This window comes from Oncorhynchus mykiss, unplaced genomic scaffold (assembly GCF_013265735.2).
Source record: "Oncorhynchus mykiss isolate Arlee unplaced genomic scaffold, USDA_OmykA_1.1 un_scaffold_759, whole genome shotgun sequence".
Taxonomy (NCBI): domain Eukaryota; kingdom Metazoa; phylum Chordata; class Actinopteri; order Salmoniformes; family Salmonidae; genus Oncorhynchus; species Oncorhynchus mykiss.
The window spans coordinates 25,792-49,873 of NW_023494206.1; the positions used below are offsets into that span (position 1 = coordinate 25,792).

The window sequence follows — 24,082 nt, forward strand, 5'->3', positions numbered from 1 at the left end:
CATCCTGTTTCCAAAGACCATCCATGAGATGTTTATAAAACTTGATTGGAGTCCACCTGTGGGGAAGTGCAATTGATTGGACATGATTTGGAAAGGCACACACCTGTCTATATAAGGTCCCACAGTTGACAGTGCATGTGAGAGCAAAAACCAAGCCACGAGGTTGATGGAATTGATCTGTAGAGCTCCCGAAACAGGATTGTGTTCTGGCACAGATCTGGGTACAAAGACCTGTCTTTTGCATTGAAAGTCCCCAAGAACACAGTTGCCTCCATTATTCTTAAATGGAAGAAGATTGGAACCACCATGACTCTTCCTAGAGCTGGCCACCCAGCTAAACTGAGCCAATACGGGGGAGAAGGGCCTTGGACAGGGAGGTGACTAAGAACCCAATGGTCACTCTGACATAGCTCCAGAGTTCCTCTGTGGAAATGGGAGAACCTTTCAGAAGGACAGCCATCTCTGCAGCACTCCACCAATCAGGCCTTTATGGTAGAGTGGCCAGACAGAAGCCACTCCTCAGTAAAAGTTTGCCAAATGGCAGCTAAAGGATGCTCAGACCATGAGAAACAAGATTCTCTGGTCTGATGAAACCAGATTGAACTCTTTGGCCTGAATGCCAAGTGTCACGTCTGGAGGAAACCAGGCACCGCTCATCACCTGGCCAATAGCAACTCTATGGTAAAGCATGGTGGTAGCATCATGCTTTGGGGATGTTTTTTCAGCGGCAGGAACTGGGAGACTAGTCAGGATCGAGGGACAGATGAATGGAGAAAAGTACAGAGAGATCCTTGATGAATACCTGCTCTAGAGTTCTCAGGACCTCAGACTGGGGCGAAGATTCCTTTCAACAGCCAAGACAATGCAGGAGTGGCTTCGGGACAAGTCTCTGAATGTTTTTGAGTGGCCCAGCCAGAGCCCGGATTTGAACCCGATCAAACATCTCTGGAGAGATCTGAAAATAGCTGTGCAGCGATGCTCCCCATCCAACATGATAGAGCTTGAGAGGATCTGCAGAGAAGAATGGAAGAAACTCCCCAAATACAGGTGTACCAAGCTTGTAGCGTCATACACAAGAAGACTTTAGGCTGCATTCACTGCCACGATGCTTAAAACAAAGTACTGAGTAAAGGGTCTGAATACTTATGTAAATGTGATATTTCCGTTTATTCATTTTTTTGGCAAAAAAAAAAACTGTTTTTGCTTTGTCATTACTGGGTAGTGTATGTGGATTGATGAGGGGGGGAAATAATTTAATACATTTTAGAAATAAGGCTGTAACGTAACAAAATGTGGTCAGGGGTCTGAATACTTTCCGATGCACTGTATCCATAAAAATGATGCCATCGACAGGCTGAGAAAAGCTGCCTGCCTGTCTGTCTCATCCCAACTCCCGACACGTTCATTACTATGGGACAGCTGGAGATTGAAGTTTAAAATTTAAACAATTTACATATGTCGGAGAGACAGAAAGCAAGGTTTATACAAATCTGCACTGTTGAAAACTAAATGTTAGTCTAACAGAAATGGGAGATAATGTCTAGATGCTTATCATAGGGGAGATCAAGTTTATAACTTCTCTGACTGGGCTGATGGATTGTGCTGTGAGATGGAAAAGAGTAAATAGGCATTTTAACATCATAGATTTAGACTGTGGTAGCTTGTGGCTAGTATGTGGCTAGAATGTGGATTAACCAATCAGCATCAAGGATTAAACCCAGCTGTTGTATAATCTAGGATACTCTTGTTCATGAAGTTATTAGATGTCTACAACAAGTGCATATACAGTGGGAGAACAAGTATTGATACACTGCCGATTTTGGCAGGTTTTCCTACTTACAAAGCATGTAGAGGTCTGTAATTTTTATCATAGGTACACTTCAACTGTGAGAGACGGAATCTAAAAATCCAGAAAGTCACATTGTATGATTTTTAAGTAATTATTTGCATTTTATTGCATGACATAAGTATTTGATACATCAGAAAAGCAGAACTTAATATTTGGTACAGAAACCTTTGTTTGCAATTACAGAGATCATACGTTTCCTGTAGTTCTTGACCAGGTTTGCACACACTGCAGCAGGGATTTTGGCCCTTTGATTTTGGCCCATTGTGGAGAGGTTGGAGTCTGTTTGATTGAGTGTGTGGACAGGTGTCTTTATACAGGTAACAAGTTCAAACAAGTGCAGTTAATACAGGTAATGAGTGGAGAAGATGAGGGCTTCTTAAAGAAAAACTAACAGGTCTATGAGAGCTGGCATTCTTACTGGTTTGTAGGTGACAAAATACTTATGTCATGCAATAAAATGCAAATGAATTACTTAGAAATTATACAATGTGAGTTTCTGGATTTTTGTTTTAGATTCCGTCTCTCACAGTTGAAGTGTACCTATGATAAAAATGACAGACCTCTACATGCTTTGTAAGTAGGAAAACCTGCAAAATCGCAGTGTATCAAATACTTGTTCTCCCCACTGTATTTATCTACTACAGGGTCAAGGTTGAGGAGGACCACCTGACCACCTGACTCCACAGCTCCCAACTGACAGAGGGACAGAGAGAGATGCACACCTGTTCATTGGAACCTCAGACATGTGTTACTAATCTGGTAACACAGGTTGGGGACCTGGACAAATTTGGCTGCAAGAGGGGCTGGATCAAAGCCACAGCCAAAGGTGCGTTCCAAGGGATCGGGCATCTACCATCCCTATTCAGATTCAGTGGGTTTGGATCAATTGACCCTCTGAGTTTCAACCTTCTCACAGATTCTGGAAGGATTTAAAACTATGATTTAGCGGATTACTGTGTGGTTGAGACAAGAAGACTGCAAAAACAGACATTGGTTTACTGGAATTTGTCATATCTTCACAAAGGATTGTTTTTTTTTACTGAAACTGTGTGTGGAAAACTGACATTTCAATTGTCAAAACAGATAAACTAACATCCCCAGAACACCCAAGAGTTCACAACCGTTTCAGACAATATGCACTGCCTTCCTCTTCCTTGTTCATCTTTGCCCCGCCCCATAATGTCCGTAAGCCCCACCTTGTTTCCTTGGACTAATTCTGTTCCTCCAATTTGGTCCCCCGAGGGCCAGGGCTCAGAATGACACTGAGCCAATCGTGTTGGAGGGGAAGTGCCTGGTGGTTTGTGACTCCACCCCCTCATCGGAACCTTCGGGTAACGCTCTGGGGGATGTCGGTGCGGTCGGGGACTGGTCGAGTGGCATTCTCCGCTGTCAGGAACACCAACCACGAACCCTCAGAGATGAGCAACCGTACTATGACCATATATTTTGACACAGGTTAGTGAGTGTGACAATAAACATTAACATCCAGGATACTGAATACCTATACTGGCCAAAAGTGAGCGACAAATTTCACCACCAACTGTACGTCAATGAGAGCTTAAGGTAAGACTGCTACACCACTGATTCATCATCTCGCTCTTTCTCTCTGCCTCCGCCTGCTCCCTCTTTCTCTCTGTCTCTCTGCTCCTTTACAATCTTCTCCCCCCACCCCTCTCTGTCTCTCTCTCCTTTACATCTTCTCTCCCCCACCCCTCTCTGTCTCTCTCTCCTTTACATCTTCTCCCCCCACCCCTCTCTGTCTCTCTCTTCTTTACATCTTCTCCCCCCACCCCTCTCTGTCTCTCTCTCCTTTACATCTTCTCCCCCCACCCCTCTCTGTCTCTCTCTCCTTTACATCTTCTCCCCCCACCCCTCTCTGTCTCTCTCTTCTTTACTTATTCTCCCCCACCCCTCTCTGTCTCTCTCTCCTTTACATCTTCTCCCCCTCTCCGTCTCGCTCTCCTTTACATCTTCTTCACCGCCCCTCTCCGTCTCTCTCTTCTTTACATCTTCTCCCCCCACCCCTCTCTGTCTCTCTCTCCTTTACATCTTCTCCCCCCCACCCCTCTCTGTCTCTCTCTCCTTTACATCTTCTCCCCCCGCCCTTCTCCGTCTCTCTCTCCTTTACATCTTCTCCCCCCACCCCTCTCTGTCTCTCTCTCCTTTACATCTTCTCCCCCCACCCCTCTACGTCTCTCTCTTCTTTACATCTTCTCCCCCACCCCTCTACGTCTCTCTCATCCTTTACATCTTCTCCCCCCACCCCTCTCTGTCTCTCTCTCCTTTACATCTTCTCCCCCCACCCCTCTCTGTCTCTCTCTCCTTTACATCTTCTCCCCCCACCCCTCTACGTCTCTCTCTTCTTTACATATTCTCTACCCCACCCCTCTACGTCTCTCTCTCCTTTACATCTTCTCCCCCCACCCCTCTACGTCCTCTCTCTTCTTTACATCTTCTCCCCCCACCCCTCTCTGTCTCTCTCTCCTTTACATCTTCTCCCCCACCCCCTCTACGTCTCTCTCTTCTTTACTTCTTCTTCCCCCGCCCCTCTCCGTCTCTCTCTTCTTTACATCTTCTCCCCCCACCCTCTACGTCTCTCTCTTCTTTACATCTTCTCCCCCCACCCCTCTCTGTCTCTCTCGTCCTTTACATCTTCTCCCCCCACCCCTCTACGTCTCTCTCTTCTTTACTTCTTCTCCCCCCACCCCTCTCTGTCTCTCTCTCCTTTACATCTTCTTCCCCCGCCCCTCTCCGTCTCTCTCTTCTTTACATCTTCTCCCCCCGCCCCTCTCTGTCTCTCTCTTCTTTACATCTTCTCCCCCCGCCCCGCCCCGCCCTCTCTCTCTCTCTTCTTTTACTTCTTCTCCCCCCACCCCTCTCTGTCTCTCTCTTCTTTACTTATTCTCCCCCCACCCCTCTCTGTCTCTCTCTCTTCTTTACTTCTTCTCCCCCCACCCCTCTCTGTCTCTCACTCTTCTTACATCTTCTCCCCCCACCCCTCTCTGTCTCTCTCTCTTCTTTACATCTTCTCCCCCACCCATCTCTGTCTCTCTCTTCTTTACTTCTTCTCCCCCCCCACCCCTCTCTGTCTCTCTCTTCTTTACATCTTCTCCCCCACCCCTCTACGTCTCTCTCTTCTTTACATCTTCCCCCCCCACCCCTCTACGTCTCTCTCTTCTTTAACTTCTTCTCCCCCCCACCTCTCTACGTCTCTCTCTTCTTTACATCTTCTCCCCCCACCCCTCTCTGTCCCTCTCTTCTTTACATCTTCTCCCCCACCCCTCTACGTCTCTCTCTTCTTTACATCTTCTCCCCCACCCCTCTCTGTCTCTCTCTTCTTTACATCTTCTCCCCCACCCCTCTCTGTCTCTCTCTTCTTTACATCTTCTCCCCCCACCCCTCTCTGTCTCTCTCTTCTTTACATCTTCTCCCCCCACCCTCTACGTCTCTCTCTTCTTTACTTCTTCCTCCCCCCACCCCTCTCTGTCTCTCTCTTCTTTACATCTTCTCCCCCCACCCCTCTCTGTCTCTCTCTTCTTTACATCTTCTCCCCCACCCCTCTCTGTCTCTCTCTTCTTTACATCTTCTCCCCCACCCCTCTCTGTCTCTCTCTTCTTTACATCTTCTCCCCCCACCCCTCTACGTCTCTCTCTTCTTTACAGCTTCTCCTCCCACCCCTCTACGTCTCTCTCTTCTTTACATCTTCTCCCCCCACCCCTCTCTGTCTCTCTCTTCTTTACATCTTCTCCCCACACCCCTCTACGTCTCTCTCTTCTTTACATCTTCTCCCCCACCCCTCTCTGTCTCTCTCTTCTTTACGTCTTCTCCCCCCACCCCTCTCTGTCTCTCTCTTCTTTACATCTTCTCCCCCACCCCTCTCTGTCTCTCTCTTCTTTACATCTTCTCCCCCCACCCCTCTCTGTCTCTCTCTTCTTTACATCTTCTCCTCCCACCCCTCTCTGTTTCTCTCTTCTTACTTCTTCTCCCCCACCCCTCTCTGTCTCTCTCTTCTTTACATCTTCTCCCCCCACCCCTCTCCGTCTCTCTCTTCTTTACATCTTCTCCTCCCACCCCTCTCTGTCTCTCTCTTCTTTACATCTTCTCCCCCACCCCTCTCTGTCTCTCTCTCTTATTTACATCTTCTCCCCCCACCCCCCTCTGTCTCTCTCTTCTTTGCTTCTTCTCCCCCCACCCCTCTCCGTCTCTCTCTTCTTTACATCTTCTCCTCCCACCCCTCTCTGTCTCTCTCTTCTTTACATCTTTTCCCCCCACCCCTCTCTGTTTCTCTCTCTTCTTTACTTCTTCTCCCCCCACCCCTCTCTGTCTCTCTCTCTTCTTACATCTTCTCCCCCCACCCCTCTCTGTCTCTCTCTCTTCTTTACATCTTCTCCCCACCCTCTCTGTCTCTCTCTTCTTTACTTCTTCTCCCCCCACCCCTCTCTGTCTCTCTGTTCTTTACAACTCCTCCCCCACCCCTCTCCGTCTCTCTCTTCTTTACTTCTTCTCCCCCCCACCCTCTCTGTGTCTCTCTTCTTTACATCTTCTCCCCACCCCTCTACGTCTCTCTCTTCTTTACTTCTTCTCCCCCCACCCCTCTAACGTCTCTCTCTTCTTTACATCTTCTCCCCCACCCCTCTCTGTCTCTCTCTTCTTTAAATCTTCTCCCCCCACCCCTCTACGTCTCTCTCTTCTTTACATCTTCTCCCCCCATCCCTCTCTGTCTCTCTCTTCCTTACATCTTCTCCCCCACCCCTCTCTGTCTCTCTCTTCTTTACATCTTCTCCCCCACCCCTCTCTGTCTCTCTCTTCTTTACATCTTCTCCCCCCACCCCTCTACGTCTCTCTCTTCTTTACTTCTTCTCCCCCCACCCCTCTCTGTCTCTCTCTTCTTTACATCTTCTCCCCCCACCCCTCTCTGTCTCTCTCTTCTTTACATCTTCTCCCCCACCCCTCTCTGTCTCTCTCTTCTTTACATCTTCTCCCCCACCCTCTCTGTCTCTCTCTTCTTTACATCTTCTCCCCCCACCCCTCTCTGTCTCTCTCTTCTTTACATCTTCTCCCCCCACCCCTCTCTGTCTCTCTCTGTTCTTTACATCTTCTCCCCCACCCCTCTCTGTCTCTCTCTTCTTTACTTCTTCTCCCCCACCCCTCTCTGTCTCTCTGTTCTTACAACTCCTCCCCCACCCCTCTCCGTCTCTCTCTTCTTTACTTCTTCTCCCCCACCCCTCTCTGTGTCTCTCTTCTTTACATCTTCTCCCCCACCCCTCTATGTCTCTCTCTTCTTTACTTCTTCTCCCCCACCCCTCTACGTCTCTCTCTTCTTTACATCTTCTCCCCCCACCCCTCTCTGTCTCTCTCTTCTTTACATCTTCTCCCCCCACCCCTCTCTGTCTCTCTCTTCTTACATCTTCTCCCCCCACCCCTCTACGTCTCTCTCTTCTTTACATCTTCTCCCCCACCCCTCTCTGTCTCTCTCTTCTTACATCTTCTCCCCCCACCCCTCTCTGTCTCTCTCTTCTTTACATCTTCTCCCCCCACCCCTCTCTGTCTCTCTCTCTTCTTACATCTTCTCCCCCCACCCCTCTCTGTCTCTCTCTTCTTTACTTCTTCTCCCCCCCACCCCTCTCTGTCTCTCTGTTCTTTACAACTCCTCCCCCACCCCTCTCCGTCTCTCTCTTCTTTACTTCTTCTCCCCCCACCCCTCTCTGTGTCTCTCTTCTTTACATCTTCTCCCCCACCCCTCTACGCTCTCTCTCGTTACTTTCTTCTCCCCCACCCTCTACGTCTCTCTCTTCTTTACATCTTCTCCCCCCACCCCTCTCTGTCTCTCTCTTCTTACATCTTCTCCCCCCACCCCTCTACGTCTCTCTCTTCTTTACATCTTCTCCCCCCACCCCTCTCTGTCTCTCTCTCCTTACATCTTCTCCCCCCACCCCTCTCTGTCTCTCTCTCTTTACATCTCTTCTCCCCCCACCCTCTCTGTCTCTCTCTTCTTTACATCTTCTCCCCCACCCCTCTACGTCTCTCTCTTCTTACTTCTTCTTCTCCCCCACCCCTCTCTGTCTCTCTCTTCTTTACATCTTCTCCCCCCACCCCTCTCGGTCTCTCTCTTCTTTACATCTTCTCCCCCCACCCCTCTCTGTCTCTCTCTTCTTACTTCTTCTCCCCCACCCCTCTCTGTCCTCTCTCTCCTTTACATCTTTCTCCCCCCACCCCTCTCTGTCTCTCTCTCTTCTTTACATCTTCTCCTCCCACCCCTCTCTGTCTCTCTCTTCTTTACATCGTCTCCCCCCAACCCTCTCTGTCTCTCTCTCTTCTTTACATCTTCTCCCCCCACCCCCTCTCTGTCTCTCTCTTCTTTACTTCTTCTCCCCCCACCCCTCTCTGTTTCTCTCTCTTCTTTACTTCTTCTCCCCCCCACCCCTCATCTGTCTCTCTCTTCTTTACATCTTCTCCCCCCACCCCTCTCTGTCTCTCTCTCTTCTTTACATCTCTCCCCCACCCCTCTCTGTCTCTCTCTTCTTTACTTCTTCGCCCCCCACCCCTCTCTGTCTCTCTGTTCTTTACAACTCCTCCCCCACCCCTCTCCGTCTCTCCTCTTCTTTACTTCTTCTCCCCCACCCCTCTCTGTGTCTCTCTTCTTTACATCTTCTCCCCCACCCCTCTACGTCTCTCTCTTCTTTACTTTCTTCTCCCCCCACCCCTCTACGTCTCTCTCTTCTTTACATCTTCTCCCCCCACCCCTCTCTTTCTCTCTCTTCTTTAAATCTTCTCCCCCCACCCCTCTAACGTCTCTCGCTTCTTTACATCTTCTCCTTCTCCCCCCACCCCTCTCTGTCTCTCTCTTCCTTACATCTTCTCCCCCCACCCCTCTCTGTCTCTCTCTTCTTTACATCTTCTCCCCCACCCCTCTCTGTCTCTCTCTTCTTTACTTCTTCTCCCCCCTCCCCTCTCTCTGTCTCTTCTCTCTCTCTTCTCATTCTTCTCCCCCCCCACCCCTCTCTGTCTCTCTCTTCTTTACATCTTCTCCCCCCACCCCTCTCTGTCTCTCTCTTCTTTACATCTTCTCCCCACCCCTCTCTGTCTCTCTCTTCTTTACATCTTCTCCCCCCCCCTCTCTGTCTCTCTCTTCTTTACATCTTCTCCCCACCCCTCTCTGTCTCTCTCTTCTTTACATCTTCTCCCCCCACCCCTCTCTGTCTCTCTCTGTTCTTTACATCTTCTCCCCCACCCCTCTCTGTCTCTCTCTTCTTTACTTCTTCTCCCCCACCCCTCTCTGTCTCTCTGTTCTTTACAACTCCTCCCCCAACCCTCTCCGTCTCTCTCTTCTTTACTTCTTCTCCCCCCACCCCTCTCTGTGTCTCTCTCTTCTTTACATCTTCTCCCCACCCCTCTATGTCTCTCTCTTCTTTACTTCTTCTCCCCCCACCCCTCTACGTCTCTCTCTTCTTTACATCTTCTCCCCCCACCCCTCTCTGTCTCTCTCTTCTTTACATCTTCTCCCCCCACCCCTCTACGTCTCTCTCTTCTTTACATCTTCTCCCCCCACCCCTCTCTGTCTCTCTCTTCCTTACATCTTCTCCCCCCACCCCTCTCTGTCTCTCTCTTCTTTACATCTTCTCCCCCCACCCCTCTCTGTCTCTCTCTTCTTTACATCTTCTTCCCCCCACCCCTCTACGTCTCTCTCTTCTTTACATCTTCTCCCCCACCCCTCTCTGTCTCTCTCTTCTTTACATCTTCTCCCCCACCCCTCCTCTGTCTCTCTCTTCTTTACATCTTCTCCCCCCACCCCTCTCTGTCTCTCTCTCTTCTTTACATCTTCTCCCCCACCCCATCTCTGTCTCTCTCTTCTTACTTCTTCTCCCCCCACCCCTCTCTGTCTCTCTGTTCTTTACAACTCCTCCCCCACCCCTCTCCGTCTCTCTCTTCTTTACTTCTTCTCCCCCCACCCCTCTCTGTGTCTCTCTTCTTTACATCTTCTCCCCCACCCCTCTACGTCTCTCTCTTCTTTACTTCTTCTCCCCCCACCCCTCTACGTCTCTCTCTTCTTTACATCTTCTCCCCCCACCCCTCTCTGTCTCTCTCTTCTTTACATCTTCTCCCCCCACCCCTCTACGTCTCTCTCTTCTTTACATCTTCTCCCCCCACCCCTCTCTGTCTCTCTCTTCCTTACATCTTCTCCCCCCACCCCTATCTGTCTCTCTCTTCTTTACATCTTCTCCCCCCCACCCCTCTCTGTCTCTCTCTTCTTTACATCTTCTCCCCCCACCCCTCTACGTCTCTCTCTTCTTTACTTCTTCTCCCCCCACCCCTCTCTGTCTCTCTCTTCTTTACATCTTCTCCCCCCACCCCTCTCGGTCTCTCTCTTCTTTACATCTTCTCCCCCACCCCTCTCTGTCTCTCTCTTCTTACATCTTCTCCCCCACCCCTCTCCTGTCTCTCTCTTCTTTACAAATCTTCTCCCCCCACCCCTCTCTGTCTCTCTCTTCTTTACATCTTCTCCCCCCACCCCTCTACGTCTCTCTCTTCTTTACATCTTCTCCCCCCACCCCTCTACGTCTCTCTCTTCTTTACATCTTCTCCCCACCCCTCTCTGTCTCTCTCTTCTTTACTTCTTCTCCCCCACCCCTCTCTGTCTCTCTCTTCCTTTACATCTTCTCCCCCACCCCTCTCTGTCTCTCTCTTCTTTAACATCTTCTCCCCCCACCCTCTCTGTCTCTCTCTTCTTTACATCTTCTCCCCCACCCCTCTCTGTCTCTCTCTTCTTTACATCTTCTCCCCCACCCCTCTCTGTCTCTCTCTTCTTCTTTACATCTTCTCCCCACCCCTCTCCGTCTCTCTCTTCTTACATCTCTCCCCCCAACCCCTCTCTGTCTCTCTCTTCTTTACATCTTCTCCCCCACCCCTCTCCGTCTCTCTCTTCTTTACATCTTCTCCTCCCACCCCTCTCTGTCTCTCTCTTCTTTACTTCTTCTCCCCCCACCCCTCTCTGTCCTCTCTCTTCTTTACTTCTTCTCCCCCCACCCCTCTCCGTCTCTCTCTTCTTACATCTTCTCCTCCACCCCTCTCTGTCTCTCTCTTCTTTACAACTTCTCCCCCACCCCTCTCTGTCTCTCTCTCTTCTTTACATCTTCTTCCCCCCACCCTCTCTGTCTCTCTCTTCTTTGCTTCATCTCCCCCCACCCCTCTCCGTCTCTCTCTTCTTTACATCTTCTCCTCCCACCCCTCTCTGTCTCTCTCTTCTTTACATCTTCCGTCTCCCCCACCCCTCTCTGTCTCTCTCTCTTCTTTACATCTTCTCCTCCCACCCCTCTCTGTCCTCTCTCTTCTTTACATCTTCTCCCCCACCCCTCTCTGTCTCTCTCTCTTCTTTACATATTCTTCTACCCCCAACCCTCTCTGTCTCTCTCTTCTTACTTCTTCTCCCCCACCCCTCTCTGTCTCTCTCTTCTTACATCTCTCCCCCACCCCTCTCTGTCTCTCTCTTCTTTACATCTTCTCCCCCCACCCCTCTCCGTCTCTCTCTTCTTTACATCTTCTCCTCCCACCCCTCTCTGTCTCTCTCTTCTTTACTTCTTCTCCCCCCACCCCTCTCTGTCTCTCTCTTCTTTACTTCTTCTCCCCCCACCCCTCTCCGTCTCTCTCTTCTTTACATCTTCTCCTCCCACCCCTCTCTGTCTCTCTCTTCTTTACATCTTCTCCCCCCACCCCTCTCTGTCTCTCTCTCTTCTTTACATCTTCTCCCCCCACCCCCTCTCTGTCTCTCTCTTCTTTGCTTCTTTCCCCCAACCCCTCTCCGTCTCTCTCTTCTTTACATCTTCTTCCTCCCACCCCTCTCTGTCTCTCTCTTCTTTACATCTTCTCCCCCCACCCCTCTCTGTCTCTCTCTCTTCTTTACATCTTCTCCTCCCACCCCTCTCTGTCTCTCTCTTCTTTACATCTTCTCCCCCCACCCCTCTCTGTCTCTCTCTCTCTTCTTTACATCTTCTCCCCACCCCTATCTGTCTCTCTCTTCTTTACTTCTTCTCCCCCCAACCCTCTCTGTCCTCTCTCTTCTTTACATCTTCTCCCCCACCCCCTCTCTGTCTCTCTCTGCTTTACATCTTCTCCCCCCACCCCTCTCTGTCTCTCTCTCTTCTTTACATCTTCTCCCCCACCCCTCTCTGTCTCTCTCTTCTTTACTTCTTCTCCCCCCACCCCTCTCTGTCTCTCTCTTCTTTACATCTTCTCGCCCCACCCTCTCTGTCTCTCTCTTCTTTACTTCTTCTTCCCCCACCCTCTACGTCTCTCTCTTCTTTACATCTTCTCCCCCCACCCCTCTACGTCTCTCTCTTCTTTACTTCTTCTCTCCCCCACCCCTCTCTGTCTCTCTCTCTTCTTTACTTCTTCTCCCCCACCCCTCTCTGTCTCTCTCTTCTTTACATCTTCTCCCCCACCCCTCTACGTCCTCTCTCTTCTTTACATCTTCTCCCCCACCCCTCTACTCTCTCTCTTCTTTACATCTTCTCACCCCACCCCTCTACGTCTCTCTCTTCTTTACATCTTCTCCCCCACCCCTCTACTTCTCTCTCTTCTTTACATCTTCTCCCCCACCCCTCTCTGTCTCTCTCTCCTTTACATCTTCTCCCCCACCCCTCTCTGTCTCTCTCTCCTTTACTTCTTCTCCCCCCACCCCTCTAACGTCTCTCTCTTCTTACATCTTCTCCCCCACCCCTCTCTGTCTCTCTCTTCTTTACATCTTCTCCCCCCGCCCCTCTCCGTCTCATCTTTCTCTCCTTTACATCGTCTCCCCCACCCCTCTCTGTCTCTCTCTTCTTTACATCTTCTCCCCCCACCCCTCTCTGTCTCTCTCATCTTCTTTACATCTTCTCCTCCCACCCCTCTCTGTCTCTCTCTTCTTTACATCTTCTCCCCCACCCTCTCTGTCTCTCTCTTCTTTACATCTTCTCCCCCCACCCCTCTCTGTCTCTCTCTCTTCTTTACATCTTCTCCCCCACCCCTCTCCGTCTCTCTCTTCTTTACATCTTCTCCCCCCACCCCTCTCCCGTCTCTCTCTTCTTTACATCTTCTCCTCCCACCCCTCTCTGTCTCTCTCTTCTTACCTTCTTCTCCCCCCACCCCTCTCTGTCTCTCTCCTCTTACTTCTTCTCCCCCCACCCCTCTCCGTCTCTCTCTTCTTTACAATCTTCTCCTCCCACCCCTCTCTGTCTCTCTCTTCTTTACATCTCTCCCCCACCCCTCTCTGTCTCTCTCTCTTCTTTACATCTTCTCCCCCCACCCCTCTCTGTCTCTGTCTTCTTTGCTTCTTCTCCCCCCACCCCTCTCCGTCCTCTCTGTTCTTTACATCTTCTCCTCCCACCCCTCTCTGTCTCTCTCTTCTTTACATCTTCTCCCCCACCCCTCTCTGTCTCTCTCTTCTTTACATCTTCTCCCCCCACCCTCTCTGTCTCTCTCTTCTTTACATCTTCTCCCCCCACCCCTCTACGTCTCTCTCATTCTTTACTTCTTCTCCCCCCACCCCTCTCTGTCTCTCTCTTCTTTACATCTTCTCCCCCACCCCTCTCGGTCTCTTCTCTTCTTTACATCTTCTCCCCCACCCCTCTCTGTCTCTCTCTTCTTTACATCTTCTCCCCCACCCCTCTCTGTCTCTCTCTTCTTTACATCTTCTCCCCCCACCCCTCTCTGTCTCTCTCTTCTTTACATCGTCTCCCCCACCCCTCTACGTCTCTCTCTTCTTACATCTTCTCCCCCCAACCCCTCTACGTCTCTCTCTTCTTTACATCTTCTCCCCCACCCTCTCTGTCTCTCTCTTCTTTTACTTCTTCTCCCCCACCCCTCTCTGTCTCTCTCTTCTTTACAGCTCTCCCCCACCCCTCTCTGTCTCTCTCTTCTTTACATCTTCTCCCCCCACCCTCTCTGTCTCTCTCTTCTTTACATCTTCTCCCCCACCCCTCTCTGTCTCTCTCTTCTTTACATCTTCTCCCCCCACCCCTCTCTGTCTCTCTCTCTTCTTTACATCTTCTCTCCCCACCCCTCTCCGTCCTCTCTCTTCTTTACATCTTCTCCCCCACCCCTCTCTGTCTCTCTCTCTTTACATCTTCTCCCCCCACCCCTCTCCGTCTCTCTCTTCTTTACATCTTCTCCATCCACCCCTCTCTGTCTCTCTCTTCTTTACTTCTTCTCACCCCCAACCCCCTCTCTGTCTCTCTCTCTTCTTTACTTCTTCTCCCCCCCACTCCTCTCTCCGTCTCTCTCTTCTTTACATCTTCTCCTCCCACCCCTCTCTGTCTCTCTCTTCTTTACATCTTCTCCCCCCACCCCTCTCTGTCCTCTCTCTCTTCTTTACATCTTCTCCCCCCACCCCTCTCTGTCTCTCTCTTCTTTGCTTCATCTCCCCCCCACCCCTCTCCGTCTCTCTCTTCTTTACATCTTCTCCTCCCACCCCTCTCTGTCTCTCTCTTCTTTACATCTTCTCCCCCCACCCCTCTCTGTCTCTCTCTCTTCTTTACATCTTCTCCTCCCAACCCCTCTCTGTCTCTCTCTTCTTTACATCTTCTCCCCCCACCCCTCTCTGTCTCTCTCTCTTCTTTACATCTTCTCCCCAAACCCTCTCTGTCTCTCTCTTCTTTACTTCTTCTCCCCCCACCCCTCTCTGTCTCTCTCTTCTTACATCTTCTCCCCCACCCCTCTCTGTCTCTCTCTTCTTTACATCTTCTCCCCCCACCCCTCTCCGTCTCTCTCTTCTTTAACATCTTCTCCTCCCACCCCTCTCTGTCTCTCTCTTCTTTACTTCTTCTCCCCCCACCCCTCTCTGTCTCTCTCTTCTTTACTTCTTCTCCCCCACCCCTCCTCCGTCTCTCTCTTCTTTACATCTTCTCCTCCCACCCCTCTGCTGTCTCTCTCTTCTTTACATCTTCTCCCCCCACCCCTCTCTGTCTCTCTCTCTTCTTTACATCTTCTCCCCCACCCCTCTCTGTCTCTCTCTTCTTTGCTTCTTCCTCCCCCAACCCCTCTCCGTCTCTCTCTTCTTTACATCTTCTCCTCCCACCCCTCTCTGTCTCTCTCTTCTTTACATCTTCTCCCACCCAACCCTCTCTGTCTCGCTCTCTTCTTTACATCTTCTCCTCTCCACCCCTCCTCTGTCTCTCTCTTCTTTACATCTTCTCCCCCCACCCCTCTCTGTCTCTCTCTCTTCTTTACATCTTCTCCCCCACCCCTCTCTGTCTCTCTCTTCTTTACTTCTTCCTCCCCCCACCCCTCTCTGTCTCTCTCTTCTTACATCTTCTCCCCCACCCCTCTCTGTCTCTCTCTTCTTTACATCTTCTCCCCCCACCCCTCTCTGTCTCTCTCTCTTCTTTACATCTTCTCCCCCACCCCTCTCTGTCTCTCTCTTCTTTACTTCTTCTCCCCCACCCCTCTCTGTCTCTCTCTTCTTTACATCTTCTCCCCCACCCCTCTCTGTCTCTCTCTTCTTTACTTCTTCTTCCCCACACCCCTCTACGTCTCTCTCTTCTTACATCTTCTCTCCCCCACCCCTCTAACGTCTCTCTCTTCTTTACTTCTTCTCCCCCCACCCCTCTCTGTCTCTCTCTCTTCTTTACTTCTTCTCCCCCACCCCTCTCTGTCTCTCTCTTCTTTACATCTTCTCCCCCACCCCTCTACGTCTCTCTCTTCTTTACATCTTCTCCCCCCACCCCTCTACGTCTCTCTCTTCTTTACATCTTCTCAACCCCCCCCTCTACGGTCTCTCTCTTCTTTACATCTTCTCCCCCCAGCCCCCTCTACGTCTCTCTCTTCTTTACATCTTCTCCCCACCCCTCTCTGTCTCTCTCTCCTTTACATCTTCTTCCCCACCCCTCTCTGTCTCTCTCTCCTTTACTTCTTCTCCCCCCACCCCTCTACGTCTCTCTCTTCTTACATCTTCTCCCCCCAACCCTCTCTGTCTCTCTCTTCTTTACATCTTCTCCCCCCGCCCCTCTCCGTCTCTCTTTCTCTCCTTTACATCTTCTCCCCCCACCCCTCTCTGTCTCTCTCTTCTTTACATCTTCTCCCCCCCACCCCTCTCTGTCTCTCTCTCTTCTTTACATCTTCTCCTCCCACCCCTCTCTGTCTCTCTCCTTCTTTACATCTTCTCCCCCACCCTCTCTGTCTCTCTCTTCTTTACATCTTCTCCCCCCACCCCTCTCTGTCTCTCTCTCTTCTTTACATCTTCTCTCCCCCACCCCTCTCCGTCTCTCTCTTCTTTACATCTTCTCCCCCCACCCCTCTCCGTCTCTCTCTTCTTTACATCTTCTCCCTCCCACCCCTCTCTGTCTCTCTCTTCTTTACTTCTTCTCCCCCCACCCTCTCTGTCTCTCTCCTCTTTACTTCTTCTCCCCCCACCCCTCTCCGTCTCTCTCTTCTTTACATCTTCTCCTCCCACCCCTCTCTGTCTCTCTCTTCTTTACATCTTCTCCCCCCCCCCCTCTCTGTCTCTTCTCTCTTCTTTACATCTTCTCCCCCCACCCCTCTCTGTCTCTGTCTTCTTTGCTTCTTCTCCCCCACCCCTCTCCGTCCTCTCTGTTCTTTACATCTTCTCCTCCCACCCCTCTCTGTCTCTCTCTTCTTTACATCTTCTCCCCCCACCCCCTCTCTGTCTCTCTCTCTTCTTTACATCTTCTCCTCCCACCCCTCTCTGTCTCTCTCTTCTTTACATCTTCTCCCCCCACCCCTCTCTGTCTCTCTCTCTTCTTTACATCTTCTCCCCCACCCCTCTCTGTCTCTCTCTTCTTACTTCTTCTCCCCCCACCCCTCTCTGTCTCTCTCTTCTTTACATCTTCTCCCCCACCCTCTCTGTCTCTCTCTTCTTTACATCTTCTCCCCCCGCCCCTCTCCGTCTCTCTTTCTCTCCTTTACATCTTCTCCCCCACCCCTCTCTGTCTCTCTCTTCTTTACATCTTCTCCTCCCACCCCTCTCTGTCTCTCTCTTCTTTACATCTTCTCCCCCCACCCCTCTCTGTCCTCTCTCTCTTCTTTACATCTTCTCCCCCACCCCTCTCTGTCTCTCTCTTCTTTACTTCTTACTCCCCCCACCCCTCTCTGTCTCTCTCTTCTTTACATCTTCTCCCCCACCCTCTCTGTCTCTCTCTTCTTTACATCTTCTCCCCCCACCCCTCTCTGTCTCTCTCTCTTCTTTAACATCTTCTCCCCCACCCCTCTCTGTCTCTCTCTTCTTTACTTCTTCTCCCCCCACCACTCTCTGTCTCTCTCTTCTTTACATCTTCTCCCCCACCCCTCTCTGGTCTCTCTCTTCTTTACATCTTCTCCCCCCACCCTCTCTGTCTCTCTCTCTTCTTTACATCTTCTCCCCACCCTCTCTGTCTCGCTCTTCTTTACTTCTTCTCCCCCACCCCTCTCTGTCTCTCTCTTCTTTACATCTTCTCCCCCAAACCTCTCTGTCTCTCTCTCTTTACATCTTCTCCCCCCACCCCTCTCTGTCTCTCTCTTCTTTACATCTTCTCTCTCCCCCCACCCCTCTCTGTCTCTCTCTCTTCTTTACATCTTCTCCCCCACCCCTCTCCGTCCTCTCTCTTCTTTACATCTTCTCCCCCCACCCCTCTCTGTCTCTCTCTTCTTTACATCTTCTCCCCCCACCCCTCTCCGTCTCTCCTCTTCTTTACATCTTCTCCTCCCACCCCTCTCTGTCTCTCTCTTCTTTACTTCTTCTCCCCCCACCCCCTCTCTGTCTCTCTCTTCTTTACTTCTTCTCCCCCCACCCCTCTCCGTCTCTCTCTTCTTTACATCTTCTCCTCCCACCCCTCTCTGTCTCTCTCTTCTTTACATCTTCTTCTCCCCCACCCCTCTCTGTCTCTCTCTCTTCTTTACATCTTCTCCCCCCACCCTCTCTGTCTCTCTCTTCTTTGCTTCTTCTCCCCCCACCCCTCTCCGTCTCTCTCTTCTTTACATCTTCTCCTCCCACCCCTCTCTGTCTCTCTCTTCTTTACATCTTCTCCCCCACCCCTCTCTGTCTCTCTTCTTCTTTACATCTTCTCCTCCCACCCCTCTCTGTCTCTCTTCTTCTTTACATCTTCTCCCCCCACCCTCTCTGTCTCTCTCCTTCTTTACATCTTCTCCCCCAACCCTCTCTGTCTCTCTCTTCTTTACTTCTTCTCCCCCACCCCTCTCTGTCTCTCTCTTCTTTTACATCTTCTCCCCCACCCCTCTCTAGTCTCTCTCTTCTTTACATCGTCTCCCCCACCCCTCTCCGTCTCTCTCTTCTTTACATCTTCTCCTCCCACCCCTCTCTGTCTCTCCTCTTCTTTACTTCTTCTCCCCCCACCCCTCTCTGTCTCTCTCTCTTTACTTCTTCTCCCCCCACCCCTCTCCGTCTCTCTCTTCTTTACATCTTCTCCTCCCACCCCTCTCTGTCTCTCTCTTCTTTACTCTTCTCTCTTCTCCCCCACCCCTCTCTGTCTCTCTCTCTTCTTTACATCTTCTCCCCCCACCCCTCTCTGTCTCTCTCTTCTTTACTTCTTCTCCCCCACCCCTCTCCGTCTCTCTCTTCTTTACATCTTCTCCTCCCACCCCTCTCTGTCTCTCTCTCTTTTACATCTTCTCCCCCCACCCCTCTCTGTCTCTCTCTCTCTTTACATCTCTCTTCTCCCTTTCTTTCTCTCTTCTTTCTCTCTTCTCTTCTATCTTCTTCCTCTTCTCCTCTTTTTTTTCTTCTTCTCTCTCTCTCTCTCTCTTCTTTCTCCTTCTTCTTTTTTCCCCCCTCTTCTCTCCGTTCTCTCTTCTTTCTCCTTCTTCTCCATCTTCTCTCTTTCTTTCTCTTTCTTCTATCTTCTCTTCTCTACTCTTTCTCTCTTCTTCTTCTCCTTCTCCTCCCACCCCTCTCTGTCTCTCTCTTCTTTACATCTTCTCCCCCCACCCCTCTCTGTCTCTCTCTCTCTTTACATCTTCTCCCCCACCCCTCTCTGTCTCTCTCTTCTTTACTTCTTCTCCCCCCACCCCTCTCTGTCTCTCTCTTCTTTACATCTTCTCCCCCACCCCTCTCTGTCTCTCTCTTCTTTACATCTTCTCCCCCACCCCCTCTCTGTCTCTCTCTCTTCTTTACATCTTCTCCCCCACCCCTCTCTGTCTCTCTCTTCTTTACTTCTTCTCCCCCCACCCCTCTCTGTCTCTCTCTTCTTTACATCTTCTCCCCCACCCCTCTCTGTCTCTCTCTTCTTTACTTCTTCTTCCCCCACCCCTCTACGTCTCCTCTCTTCTTTACATCTTCTCCCCCACCCCTCTATGTCTCTCTCTTCTTTACTTCTTCTCCCCCCACCCCTCTCTGTCTCTCTCTCTTCTTTACTTCTTCTCCCCCACCCCTCTCTGTCTCTCTCTTCTTTACATCTTCTCACCCCACCCCTCTACGTCTCTCTCTTCTTTACATCTCTCCCCCACCCCTCTACGTCTCTCTCTTCTTTAACATCTCTCACCCCACCCCTCTACGTCTCTCTCTTCTTTACATCTTCTCCCCCCACCCTCTAACGTCTCTCTCCTTCTTACATCTTCTCCCCCACCCCTCTCTGTCCTCTCTCTCCTTTACATCTCTCCCCCACCCCTCTCTGTCTCTCTCTCCTTTACTTCTTCTCCCCCACCCCTCTAAGTCTCTCTCTTCTTTACATCTTCTCCCCCCACCCCTCTCTGTCTCTCTCTTCTTTACATCTTCTCCCCCCCGCCCCTCTCCGTCTCTCTTTCTCCTCCTTATACATCGTCTCCCCCACCCCTCTCTGTCTCTCTCTTCTTTACATCTTCTCCCCCACCCCTCTCTGTCTCTCTCTCTTCTTTACATCTTCTCCTCCCACCCCTCCCTGTCTCTCTCTTCTTTACATCTTCTCTCCCCACACCTCTCTGTCTCTCTCTTCTTTACATCTTCTCCCCCCACCCCTCTCTGTCTCTCTCTCTTCTTTACATCTTCTCCCCCACCCCTCTCCGTCTCTCTCTTCTTTACATCTTCTCCCCCCACCCCTCTCCGTCTCTCTCTTCTTTACATCTTCTCCTCCCACCCCTCCTCTGTCTCTCTCTTCTTTACTTCTTCTCCCCCCACCCTCTCTGTCTCTCTCTTCTTTACTTCTTCTCCCCCACCCCTCTCCGTCTCTCTCTTCTTTACATCTTCTCCTCCCACCCTCTCTGTCTCTCTCTTCTTTACATCCTTCTCCCCCACACCTCTCTGTCTCTCTCTCTTCTTTACATCTTCTCCCCCCCACCCCTCTCTGTCTCTGTCTTCTTTGCTTCTTCCCCCCCCACCCCTCTCCGTCTCTCTGTTCTTTACATCTTCTCCTCCCACCCTCTCTGTCTCTCTCTTCTTTACATCTTCTCCCCCCCACCCCTCTCTGTCTCTCTCTCTTCTTTACATCTTCTTCTCCTCCCACCCCTCTCTGTCTCTCTCTTCTTTACATCTTCTCCCCCCACCCCGCTCTGTCGCTCTCTCTTCTTTACATCTTCTCCCCCACCCCTCTCTGTCTCTCTCTTCTTTACTTCTTCTCCCCCCACCCCTCTCTGTCTCTCTCTTCTTTACATCTTCTCCCCCACCCCTCTCTGTCTCTCTCTTCTTTACATCTTCTCCCCCCACCCCTCTCTGTCTCTCTCTCTTCTTTACATCTTCCTCCCCCACCCCTCTCTGTCTCTCTCTTCTTTACTTCTTCTCCCCCCACCCCTCTCTGTCTCTTCTCTCTTTACATCTTCCTCCCCCCACCCCTCTACGTCTCTCTCTTCTTTACATCTTCTCCCCCCACCCCTCTCCGTCTCTCTCTTCTTTACATCTTCTCCTCCCACCCCTCTCTGTCTCTCTCTTCTTACTTCTTCTTCCCCCACCCCTCTACGTCTCTACTCTTCTTTACATCTCCCCCCACCCCTCTACGTCTCTCTCCTTCTTTACTTCTTCTCCCCCCACCCTCTCTGTCTCTCTCTCTTCTTTACTTCTTCTCCCCCACCCCTCTCTGTCTCTCTCTTCTTTACATCTTCTCCCCACCCCTCTCTGTCTCTCTCTTCTTTACATCTTCTCCCCCCACCCCTCTACGTCTCTCTCTCCTTTACATCTTCTCCCCCCACCCCTCTCTGTCTCTCTCTCCTTTACTTCTTCTCCCCCCACCCCTCTACGTCTCTCTCTTCTTTACATCTTCTCCCCCCACCCCTCTCTGTCTCTCTCTTCTTTACATCTTCTCCCCCCGCCCCTCTCCGTCTCTCTTTCTCTCCTTTACATCTTCTCCCCCACCCCTCTCTGTCTCTCTCTTCTTTACATCTTCTCCCCCCACCCCTCTCTGTCTCTCTCTCTTCTTTACATCTTCTCCTCCCACCCCTCTCTGTCTCTCTCTTCTTTACATCTTCTCCCCCACCCTCTCTGTCTCTCTCTTCTTTACATCTTCTCCCCCCACCCCTCTCTGTCTCTCTCTCTTCTTTACATCTTCTCCCCCACCCCTCTCCGTCTCTCTCTTCTTTACATCTTCTCCCCCCACACCCTCTCTGTCTCTCTCTTCTTTACATCTTCTCTCCCCCACCCCTCTCCGTCTCTCTCTTCTTTACATCTTCTCCCCCACCCCTCTCTGTCTCTCTCTTCTTTACATCTTCTCCCCCCACCCCCTCTCCGTCTCTCTCTTCTTTACATCTTCTCCTCCCACCCCTCTCTGTCTCTCTCTTCTTTACTTCTTCTCCCCCCACCCCTCTCCGTCTCTCTCTTCTTTACATCTTCTCCTCCCACCCCTCTCTGTCTCTCTCTTCTTTACATCTTCTCCCCCCACCCCTCTCTGTCTCTCTCTCTTCTTTACATCTTCTCCCCCCACCCCTCTCTGTCTCTCTCTTCTTTGCTTCTTCTCCCCCCACCCTCTCCGTCTCTCTCTTCTTTACATCTTCTCCTCCCACCCCTCTCTGTCTCTCTCTTCTTTACATCTTCTCCCCCCACCCCTCTCTGTCTCTCTCTCTTCTTTACATCTTCTCCTCCCACCCCTCTCTGTCTCTCTCTTCTTTACATCTTCTCCCCCACCCCTCTCTGTCTCTCTCTCTTCTTTACATCTTCTCCCCCACCCCTCTCTGTCTCTCTCTTCTTTACTTCTTCTCCCCCCACCCCCCTCTGTCTCTCTCTTCTTTACATCTCTCCCCCACCCCTCTCTGTCTCTCTCTTCTTTACTCTTCTCCCCCCACCCTCTCTGTCGCTCTCTCTTCTTTACATCTTCTCCCCCACCCCTCTCTGTCTCTCTCTTCTTTACTTCTTCTCCCCCCACCCCTCTCTGTCCTCTCTCTTCTTTACATCTTCTCCCCCACCCCTCTCTGTCTCTCTCTTCTTTATTTCTTCTTCCCCACCCCTCTACGTCTCTCTCTTCTGTACATCTCTCCCCCCCACCTCCTCTACGTCTTCTCGTCTTCTTTACTTCGTCTCCCCCCACCCCTCTCTGTCTCTCTCTCTTCTTTACTTCTTCTCCCCCACCCCTCTCTGTCTCTCTCTTCTTTACATCTTCTCCCCCCACCCCTCTCTGTCTCTCTCTTCTTTACATCTTCTCCCCCCACCCCTCTACGTCTCTCTCGTCTTTACATCTTCTCCCCCCACCCCTCTACGTCTCTCTCTTCTTTACAATCTTCTCCCCCCAACCCCCTCTACGTCCTCTCTCTTCTTTACATCTTCTCCCCCACCCCTCTCTGTCTCTCTCTCCTTTACATCTTCTCCCCCACCCCTCTCTGTCTCTCTCATCCTTTACTTCTTCTCTCCCCACCCCTCTACGTCTCTCTCTTCTTTACATCTTCTCCCCCACCCCTCTCTGTCTCTCTCTTCTTTACATCTTCTCCCCCCGCCCCTCTCCGTCTCTCTTTCTCTCCTTTACATCTTCTCCCCCACCCCTCTCTGTCTCTCTCTTCTTTACCATCTTCTCCCCCCACCCCTCTCTGTCTCTCTCTCTTCTTTACATCTTCTCCTCCACCCCTCTCTGTCTCTCTCTCTTCTTTACATCTTCTCCCCCACCCCTCTCCGTCTCTCTCTTCTTTACATCTTCTCCCCCACCCCTCTCTGTCTCTCTCTCTCCTTTACATCTTCTCCCCCACCCCTCTCTGTCTCTCTCTCTTCTTTACATCTTCTCCCCCCACCCCGTCTCTGTCTCTCTCTCTTCTTTACATCTTCTCCCCCACCCCTCTCCGTCTCTCTCTTCTTTACATCTTCCTCCCCCCACCCCTCTCTGTCTCTCTCTCTCCTTTACATCTTCTCCCCCCACCCCTCTCTGTCTCTCTCTCGTACTTTACTTCTTCTCCCCCACCCCTCTCCGTCTCTCTCTTTCTCTCCTTTACTTCTTCTCCCCCCACCCCTTTCCGTCTCTCTCTTTCCCTTTCTCTCTCTCAGATCCTTGTGAATGTGGGCAGCCATTTTGATCCAGCACGGAGCATCTTCGTGGCGCCTAGAACAGGAGTCTATAGTTTCTGTTTCAACGTGGTCAAGGTCTATAACCGACAGACCATTCAGGTGAGACAAACACTAGGACACAAATACAAAGTTGATGCCCTACACAAAACCATGTCAGGGTGTGCATAGGAAGGTAAGGTAATTCGAAAGACCATGATTAATCTTGTTCCTTGTCTCCTGCTCCCTCTATCTCTCTCTATTCTATATCGCTCTCTCTCCCTCTACCCCTCCACCTCCCTTTCCCCTCCCCCTCCCTCTATCCCTTTCTTTCAGGTGAGTCTGGTTTTAAAATGGACATCCGTTCATCTCAGCCTTTGCCGGGGACCAAGACGTGACCAGGGAAGCAGCCACCAACGCTGGCTTGGTCACCATGGAGAGAGAGATAAGGCTTATCTCAAACTGGAGAGAGGGAACCTGATGGGAGGATGGAAATACTCCACCTTCTCTGGTTTCTGGTTTTCCTTTGTAAGAAGGGAGGGGGGAAGGGAGGGGAGGGAGAGACGAGGGGGAGGAATGTGGGGAGATAGGAGTGAGAGAATAAGAGATGGGTAAGCAAGTGAGTGATGGGATAGATAGAGAGGACGTGAGAGACATATATAGAGAGAGAGAGAGGATAGGGTGTGAAAGAGATAGAGGACAAGACAGACTGAGGAGGAGTTTGTATAACAAAGGAGGAGGAGTTTGTATTACAAAGGAGGAGTTTGTATCACAAAGGGGAGGAGTTTTGTATTACAAAGGAGGAGTTTGTATCACAAAGGAGGAGGAGTTTTTATCACAAAATCCTGAATGGTACCATTTTGCATAAGACTTTTTTCTATACACTGCTC

The 24,082-nt window shown here is 50.7% G+C and overlaps 1 pseudogene; it reads left to right on the forward strand.

Annotated features, from left to right (window-relative positions):
• Window positions 1–1,544: 1,544 nt before the first annotated feature.
• LOC118962325 lies at window positions 1,545–23,720 on the forward strand (annotated as a pseudogene).
• The last annotated feature ends 362 nt before the right edge of the window (window positions 23,721–24,082 follow it).